The following is a 10,409-nucleotide window of genomic DNA, read 5'->3' on the forward strand; positions in this document are numbered from 1 at the left end:
TTTAAAAATGAAACTTCTATTTCTCTGCATTCTAATTTATTTCAATTTGTAAGTATCTTTGTTATCTAAATCCATTTCGTTTATTCCATATTCAATCCAATCCAATTCATGCATATTACGGTCACATAAATAATCTGGAATAATTTATCAATATCAACTGCTACACTTCAGCATGTCTAACAAATTGTGACCTATGGATTTAATTAATTAATAAGATCTCCTGGGTGAGAGAAAGTAGATCTGGAATTTGCTTCTGTGGGTAAAACAGACTACTAATTGTTTCCCCACATCAGATTCTGAGAAGAGAGAGAAAATTCAGAGAGGCTATAAATGGAAAACAACATACTTCAGAATTTATATTTGACACAGTATACAAACTGAGAATCTGCTATAGTCAAGGTGCAAGAGTTAGGAGTGTGCCCTGTGCCTCCCAGAAACTTACAGTCCAGACAAGTAGAATCCAATATAGACGAAGCTCCTAAAATCATCTTTCTCAAGTTTGACATGATTGAAGATTGGTCTAGGGGTGAATAACAGCTTGTCAATAGCACCATGCCACCACGATAAGGACATGTGCCTTTGCTGTTCCATCCAGCTTTCTGTAGGTCTATAGTTGGGGTGGACCTTCAACTGGATTAACAGAATCCCTGCCTGTTACTGAGGGTCTCCTAGGAGTCTCAAGCTATATAAATATTTGAGTGGGATATTTCTCTGCTTTCTCTTCAAAAGCAACATTAAACCTCCAGCTGCTGGGAAAGGTTGTTTTTCCTTATTATTGGGATCAGTGAGTCAAGGCATATGTCTTTAATGGAGGTTTTGGCAAGCATGGCATTGGAGTTATTATTAGAATTGACAGATGTAAACTGCATAGTTTATTTTTTGCACTGCAAATACAAATCAATGGTTTAAATGAAAAGCTACAGTTTATAATGTGGTAGAAACATTCAGATAAACAAAAGCACTAGTTGAAACACAGCTTTTTTATAGCATAAATTTTTATGTACAACTATGGAACTCAAACAAAGTAAAACAAACCTTCCCCTCTCCAAAACATATAAACCTGTGCATGCCAGGAAATGCCCCCAACTCTTAAGGAATCTAGTTCCTTCTGCGTCCTCTGGTTGCAAGGAAGAGAAGGTTTACTTTAGTTATATCACAGAATCCTGAGGATGCCAAGTTGTGTACCATTTATACACAAATGCACTGGAACCTAAGGAAAAGTCAAACACCTAGAGAAGGATCCTCAGTAAAGCCAGGCCATAGAGTCTCCACCCTGAGGCAAAACATCGAATCTGTAAATATCCGTGGCCATCCAATGGCTTATCAGTATCGCACCACCACACATGATAAAGTGCGCCTATTGTGACGTGTCACCCACCCCCTTTTCCCAATCTTTTCCAGCATCAAATCCTTGCATTTTTTTTCAGCTTTATATATTTTCTTGTACATTTCTCTCTTAAGATTCTCACTTTCTTTTAATCTTACCCCTGATTTATGACTTTACCCAAACACCATAAATGCTTTGTGCATGAGGGTTTGAAGGCCAAAGGCCAACGTCAGGTGTCTTCTTCAATTGTTTTTTGCCTTCTATTTTGAGGCAGAGTCTCTCACTGAACCAAGAGCAGAATTTACCTTTGGGTGACAAACATGTCACACCCAGCTCATTCCTTGGTGCTGAGGATCCAAGGTAAGAAGCTCATTCTTGATTGACAGTGGCTTTGTCATCTGAGCCATCTTCTAGCCCCTTTCTCTGAGTCTTTTTTATATGTCTTCCTCTTCTCTCCATGTTTTCTAGTTGAGTAACACAAAATATTCTGATTGGCCTATGTCTTTTTTAAATGAGTGTGTATCATCATAGGATGTTAGCTAACCTCTGATTTTGAATAGAGATGACATCAGAGTCCTCGTTCACCTGCCCAATAAATTTTAACAAACAACCTGCACTTATGAGGAACAGAGAATGTGGTGCCAACACACATGAAGATGTTATACAGTATTCACTTGTGCAATGAGAAGGTGCCCGGTAATTCTAGCATGAACCATTTAAGCTATTAAATTTCATTTTCAGAGTTTTAGGCAGATTTGGATCAACTCAGTGTGTACTTTCAGAGTACATACATGTTGCCCAATCAAAACATAAATCAACAAACTGAGATATATATCTCTAACAAGAACACTTTGTTTTTTTAAAAAAATATTATAAGCATTAAAACAAAAATAAATGAATTTCTAGTTCTTGGTTGTTGTTTATTGTAGCCTTCCTTTGAATAACATAGTATCTTGTTATAGTTGATCATCTCAAAGGCATTATTATTCAACCTATAACATTGATTGCATATACATTCCTTGTATCTTTCACATGTTATGTATTTATGAAGCAAATTACCCTGCTAAAAAATATATGTTTAGAGCTATGCATGCTTAACAAATATAAATTTAAAATATATGCCTATATTTAAAAACTACTGAAAATATGGTTATGCATACTCTCTTACTCATTATACTTCCCAGATATATAAATATAATTTATGCCTGACATATTTTTCAAAAAATAATAGATAGATAAAGAAACATCTATTTACCCGCAATGTTTAAGCAGTGAAATGTATAAATATTAGTGTCTGATAAGCACAACTTTTGGTAGAGAAAGGATATCTGGGTTTCAAAGAATCACCAAATTGAATAGTAAAGTAAGGACAAAGTTTGAAATATAAATCTGCTGATTAAAACTAAATCATTGATGAAATCAAATGTAAGACAACACCATGGAGACTCTAACAGGAAAACAGCAGTATTTAATTAATCTAATATATAAGTGCTCTATTTTGAGTTCTGTTGCTATGATAAAAATATTCTGATAAAAAAACAACTCATGTTTGAACATATTTATTTTCTTTATGCTTCCAGGTCACAGTCTGTCATTGAGAGCAGCTGGGGCAGAAACACATGGGTAGGAAACCTGGGGGAATGCTGCTTGCTGGCTTGCTCACAGACTCATGTTTAGGTAGCCTTCTTACATAATCCAGGACTACCTGCTCAGTAAATAGTTCTTCCCACAGTGTGCTGGATCGTCCTTATCAGGTAAGACACTTCTTCACAAGCATGTCCACAGATGAGTCTGAAAAAGACAATTTTTCAATTGAGACTCCTCTTCAAGTGATTCTACAGGTTGTCAAGTTGACAGTTAATGATAACTAGTACAATAAGTCTAAAAATATACTTAAAGTAGTATATATTTAAACATATAATAATATATGTCATGTTGGGTATTGATAACATCAATGTATATGTTCCTGTTAGGCAAAGCTTGATATTTACTGGTTAGTGCCAGATGACCAGATCTACACGGATTCTTGACTCTTTCCTAATAAGAAGATTCCTTTTATTTTGCCAGCAAACCATGATTCACTTAGCTACACATCTCCCAAGGGAGACTGGTTTTACTTAACACTTCCTTGCTGTAGTATACTCACACAGAGTGCTCTAGACGCTTCCTGGTCTACACCTAATGGTGCTTAATACCTGTCATAGTCAGTGTTCTTTGCTGTGAAGAGACCTTGACCAAGACAACCCTTACAAAAGAAAGCATTTAATTGGGGCTTTCTTACGGTTTCAGAGGTTAAATACATGAGCATCACAGCAGGGAGTGTGGCAGTCCAAATGGAGACATGGTGCTAGAGAAGGATCTGAGAGTTCTACATCTGGATCCACTGGCAGCAGTAAGAGGAAGGAGGCATGAGGGCTGTCTTGGAATTGTGAAACCTCAAAACCTACCCTGAGTGATACACTTCATCCAACAAAACCACACCTATTCCAACAAGGCCACACCTTCTAATCCTTCCCAAGCAGTGCCACTTCCTGATGACTAAGCACTCAAATATAGGAGCCCATGGGGGCCATTCTCATTCAAACCACCACAACACCTAAGACACTTCCCTTGTTTCATGAATCCATCAATGCCTACAGATGTCCTCCATTCTAAAGGCATTAAAATCAGCATTTTGCTTTGTGGAAACATAGGCAATATCTAGTAGTAAATGTAAAATATATGAAAACTGTACTGATTTTGTCATTCTGCTTTGCAATGTAATTTCCAGAAATCAAGTGTGACAAAAAAAAGTAAGAAATAACTAGTTTAAACTTTTCCCACTCAAAACTGATGAGATGACTTAGCAGTTAAGGGTACTTACTGTTCTTGCAGAGGACCTGAGCTTGGTTCCCACCACCTACATGATGGCTCACAACCATCAGTAAATCCAGTTCTAGGGGATTTTCTTATCTCCATGGCATAAGGCATAAGAATGGTGCACAGACATACATATTAAATAAATAAACAAATGAATAAATAGATAAATAAATATACAACCTTCCCAACTCCTAAACACTTAGAAGTTGGATTTAACAGTCTATTATTATTATTATCATTTTAAAAACATAAGTCCATTAAGCCCTGTAGAAATAAGTATGAAAAAGTCTGGAAAAATAAAAGATACCATAGATATGTATAAGTAGATAGATTATCTTAAAATAGAATTGTTCAGCCACTTCTTTATTATGGTCTAACAGCTTGAAAAATCAATCAGAGTAAACTACCTAAAGTCAGCTTCATTGCAGATCCCAACTTTTATGCTATCTTCTGATATTTGCCCTTTAAAGCCTTCCTTTGTGGTGATATTTTATTTGTGCTCTAACAAATAAAGCCTGCCTGGGGATCAGAGGGAAAGCCAATCACTATATTAAACATAGAGGTCAGGCAGTGGTAGCACACACCTTTAATCCTAGCATTCGGGAGGCAGAGATCCATCCAGATCTCTGTGAGTTCAAGGCCACACTGAGAACAGAGCCAGGCATGGTGTGGCACACACCTTAAATTCCAACATTACTTAATCATAGAGATCTGGAGGTCCATACAGACAGACAGGAAGTGATGTAGCTGGGCAGAGAGAGGAAGTAAGATGGCAGGGCAGAGAAAGGCATATAGGCGTGAGTATACAGGAAGTCGCTCTCTTGGGCTGAGGATTTCCTAGCAGTAAGAACTTGGGGATGGCTTATTCTGTCCCTCTGATCTTTCAGCTTTCACCTCAATATCTGACTCCAGGTTTTTTTTTTTAATAAGACCATTTAGCAATTCATGTTACATCCAATTCATGTTACATTGTAGCTGTAGTTTTCTCCAGTCCCACCCGGGTCCACAGCCACTCAGACCCAAGTAAACACACAGAAACTTATATTACTTATAAACTGTTTGGTTGTGGCAGGCTTCTTGCTATCTAGTTCTTATATCTTAAATCAACCCATTTCTATCAATCTGTAAGTGGCTTACCGGTACTTTCACATCATGCTTCTCATGGAGGCAGCTGGCAGCATCTCCTGACTCAGCCTTCCACTTCCCAGAATCCTCTTCTCTGCTTATCCTGCCTATACTATACTTCCTGCCTGGCTACTGGCCAATCAGCATTTTATCTATCAACCAAATCAGAGCACCACATTCCTTGAGGTTAAGATGGCTGCGAAAAAAGGCATTTTCAAGTTCTGGACCTTCACTTTATCTTTTCAAGGAAAGTTTTCCCATTCACATAGTTCTTTCCCATTGTTCTGGCCTTCCAGGCAAAGTAAGCCACAGATGGATCTGATTGAAATAAATGCAGTTGTCCCTCATTCCAACCACACACACACACACACAAAAAAAAAAGTAAACTCCAAACGGACAAATACCACCTGACTGGTTTGCATCCGAGAAGCTACTCTCTGTACTGTGAAAATGACTTCTTTGCAAACAAGAGAGTATTGCCCAGAACATTTTCCAGCTCTGTGCATTCGTACTCTGTAATCTGGGTCTTAATATCACCATACACCGAACCCGAGTGCTTGGTAATTGGTTTCACATTGTGTGTACTTCATCTACACAGAATGGATGTGTTTCTTCTTAGTTCACAGCCTTTGTTCCCACAGAAGGGAATCCTCCAGCAACAGCACTTAAATTCAGCATATGCTGTCTGGACAAGTTTACCAGATGAGATGAATGAATTGGTAAAAAGCTGAAATGGCACTCCATCATCAAAGCCATGGGAAATGTCTTGACCATGACAATGATGAAGCCTCCACTGCTCTCAGGGAGGCACCATGCTCCAGCAGTCATTGTTAGAGCCAAGTTTATAGGAAAAAAAAACCCTCCATGCTCTGAGCTTGCTCTCATCTTGCTTCATTGTCAAAGGGTAATTAGATTTCTGAGCTCATATTGTCTCTCCAAGCAGGAAGAACAAAAAACAGAAATGTCACAAAACTGTACTTGTGACTCATCTGTAATTTTGTGTGGATAACTCATCAACCCTTGATAAGGACAAAGGCACCATTTTTCCACTGATGGAGAATAGTGCATGCATATCCCCATGCACTCAAATACCTAGTCGAGAGATGGATGCTCTAAACAATGCTGCTCTCCTTCCAGGACCTGCTGTCCTCAAGAGAAATTGTGGAAAGGGACTGATTCACCAAAATGAGTCACTCCCATACTGGCCAATGTTCTAGAATATGCCCCAAGGGCCAGGGCCTGAATATTTTGTCCTTCTGGTGTGAGTAACTGCTCTCCAACCATTTGTTAAGGTACTTTTTAAATTTTTCTAAAATGAAAACTGAATATTCCTACTTTGTTCTTTTTCAAAGTGCAATGCTTTAGCTAATAAAAAAAATTAATTTATTTTTTAGCTGTGAACCATGGTATTTCCCCAGGATTAACAGTCAATGAGAAACAGGCTATTCCCTGTTATATATGTTAATAATGCCCTCTATGTGAAGGCCACATCTAATGCATTTTTATTTATGTATTCCACTTTTAAAATATTTTATATTAATTTAGTCATGTTTTTATTCATTTATTTTGTCCATGTACAAGTGTGTGTGTGTGTGTGTGTGTGTGTGTGTGTGTGTGTGTGTGTGTGTGTGTTGCATGCCAAGGCATTCATGTGTCGGTCAGGGGACAAGGTGGATGAGTTGGTTTTTGTCTTCCACCATGTAGGTTCCAGTGTTTGAACTAGGGTGGGTACTCAGGCTTGGCATCTTCACCCTGAGTCATCTTGTACACTCTTAATGCATTTTTTAAAACCATGTTTCTCTGACAAATGTGAATTTCTCATTTGAAAGAAGAGTTGGAAGGACTAAAAAGGTGAAAAGTCAAGGCAGCAGGGAACGAACATTGACGTAAGAGGTAGGATGTTTTAACTCTAGCCCTGCTTGTGGTCCCAGTTAGCTAACAGATCCTGAGAAATCACTTAATTGTGTACAGCCTGATTCCTCTACTATGATAACAAGACACTAGTGGATGAAATTCAAACCAGGTACATGAACCATCCACACTCTGTTGTAGATATACATGCACATAAATAAATGCAAACTCTTGCATATGGACATATTTCAGCAAGAGAGAAATAAATTCCATTTAAAATTTTGTTTGACAGAAGCTTAAAAATGTCTAGAAAGTACACAATTCTATATTTCATAAAAATCTCTCCAATCCAACACTCTAGTGTTCCATATATACTTCCTATTGACTCAAACACTGTTCTATGTCTTTCTTGTTTATAATATTATGCTATTTTTGTTAATGACAGACTTGAAATACAATATTCATTAAAAATAAGACATGTTTTTCTAAGTAATCATAATATGCTTATAAATTCTAATATATGAAGTATATCTACATATACACAAAATTTTCTCTGGTCAATATTAATATTTTCTACATTGTTTCCTGTGAAGTATGCAACTGGGAAAGTAAGTATGGTGTGAAAATGCCTTAAATGTTTATAAAACCTTCATCTAAGTAATTCAGGATTATGTGCATATTCAAGGCTCTGAGAAAACCTTCAATGGAAAATCTTCTTGATTCACTTGAGTCAGAGTTTCCTAAACATATTTGACTGTGACAGTCTTTGTGACCAAGATTCCTGTGGAGATTGCATGAACCGTGATTCTGAAGCAAGCTACAAAACTAGACCGCAGTAGCTAGTATTCTAGACAGAATGTTTGTCATCCCATCCATTCATATGCTGATTGAAACCTCAACCCTCAACAAAATTATGTTTGACATAAGAACTTTGAGAAATAAGGCTTTCATAAAACTGTGAGCGTGAGGCGATGATGGGAAGATTTGTGTCCTTATAATAAGAGAAACAGCATAGAAACACTACTTTCTCTCTCTTTCTGTCTCTCTGTCTCTCTTGTCTCTCTGGCTCTCCATCTCTATGTGGGTATTTCTTTCCTCTGTCTCTGTCTTGTCTCTCTCTCCCCATCTTCTGTCTTCTTCCCTCCCCTTCCCTCCACCCCCGTCTTTCTCTCTCTCAGCAAAAAGAAGAGGTCCTCTGAGCACATATAATGTGAATGAGATGATGGGCATTTGCAAGCCAGCAAGATGATCTTGACCCAGAACCCAGTCTTCTAGCATCTATTTGGATAATCTAGTTCCTAGAACTGTGAGAAATAAATGTCTGCTCCTTAAGCTACATACAAAGTTTTGTTGCCACTACAAAAAGAGACTCTAGAACATGTAAGAAAATTGTAGACTAACCAGTAAGTTAGTTTGGACTATTATAAAATCCACTAAGACAAATGGCACTGAAATTTCTTCCAATATGTATATTTGAAATGTTTGTACTTTTGAGTGAAATGAGCTGACAAAACTATACTAAGTTTCCCCTACTGAATTGCTGGACTTTAACAAAGTATACCTTAGCGAGTTGATGGTTTGAAGACATGAAATCATAGATATACAGCTTAGATAAAAACAAGAACTAGTAAACTTTGAGTCTAGATATCCACAATCATTTTGACATGGTCATGTTTCAGGAAAATATGTAAATTCAAGTGCTTGAAGAATTTTTATTATGATAAAACTACAATGTACAAAATTCTCAAAGACTTAATACAGACATTGACCAACATTTTCAAAAGAGACTAATGATTCCTGTTCAGACAATTTTACCTTCCTCCCCCATCCCCTTCTACATTGACCTCTCTTTCTCCTCCCTAATTAAAGCTTTCCCCTATTTTTCCCATTTCCCCTTTCAGATCACTTGTACCTTTCTATTCCCTCCACCACTGCTCTCTCTCTCACCCTGCTCCCTTTTTACCTCCCTGGTTATTGCTGTTACTCCAGGCTATATACACACATCTAAACATTTGGAGTTAGGAACTAGATGCTACCGATGATTGAGAACACATAGGGCCCAACTGGAACACCCATCGAAGTCATCCACATACAAGTAGCATTATACAGACCTAATAGATTCTATTTATATATTTAGGGATATATAAATAAAAATACATATCAACAATTAAAGAAAAAGAGGCCATGAATTTCAGCACAAGCCACAAGGAGATATATGAGGTGGGCTGGAGAGAGAAAAAGAAAGGGGCAATGATGTAACTACAATTTTAAATTCTTCTTATATGATACATTTTGGTAGTGTTTTTCTCTTTCCTAAAACTCCTCCCAAATCCTCCCCACTGCCCTACCCACACTAGCATATTGAAAGTCAAAACAAATAAACCAAAAAGACAAAAAAAAAATGCCAAAATAAAACAAAATCAAATAAAAAGCCTACAAGAAAAGAAAAGGATAGAGTTTGTTTTGTGCTAGCCAACTATCCCTGAGTATAGGGCCTGCCCTGGAGTGTGATTAATAAATGCAGTGACACTCCATTGGAGAAAACTGATTTTCCTTTTTTCAGTGGGTATCCGCTGTAAATAGCTCCTTGGTTATGAGCAGGACCCCATGTCCACTTCACTCTCTCAGTGCTGAACACCAATTAGCTTGAACTTGTACAAGTCTTGTAGTGATGCCACAGTCTCTGTTAGTTCATAGATGCATTCATGTTGCATCTGGAAGGTACTGTTACCTTGGAGTCATCCATCACCTCTGGCTCTTACAATCTTTCTTCCTCCTCTCCCACATAGATCCCTAGACCCTGAGGAGAGAGGTTTGACAAAGATATCCCATTTATGACTGAGTGTTCCAAAGTCTCGCACTCTTTGCATATTATCCAGTGAATCTCTGACTTAATTCCCATCTACTGCCAGAAATTTCTCTGATGGGGATCTATGGATATAGCAGTGTATCATTAGGAGTCATTTTATTGCTGTTCCTTTAGAATAATAACAGTAGGTTTTCCCCTAGGTCCATGACCTATCTAGTATCAGGTTCATGGATACTTCAGCAGTTTCAGGTATGTGTTCTATTTCATGGAGTGGACCTTAAATCCAGTGAGAAAGTAGTTGATTACTTCCATATAATTTGTGCTGCTATTGCACCAATATATCTTGCAGGCAGGCAGGTCCCTGTTGTAGGTCCCAGGGTTTGTATCTAGGTGATATTTATCATCATCTTTCTCCTCTGTATCATACAGGGTACCTTC

The 10,409-nt window shown here is 37.7% G+C and overlaps 1 pseudogene; it reads right to left on the minus strand.

Annotated features, from left to right (window-relative positions):
* Positions 1 to 4,589: 4,589 nt before the first annotated feature.
* LOC128113834 (proteasome subunit alpha type-2-like) lies at positions 4,590 to 9,908 on the minus strand (annotated as a pseudogene).
* Positions 9,909 to 10,409: the final 501 nt, after the last annotated feature.

The sequence above is a fragment of the Peromyscus californicus genome, unplaced genomic scaffold, assembly GCF_007827085.1.
Source record: "Peromyscus californicus insignis strain IS unplaced genomic scaffold, ASM782708v3 Scaffold_18__1_contigs__length_77618521, whole genome shotgun sequence".
Classification (NCBI taxonomy): Eukaryota; Metazoa; Chordata; class Mammalia; order Rodentia; family Cricetidae; genus Peromyscus; species Peromyscus californicus.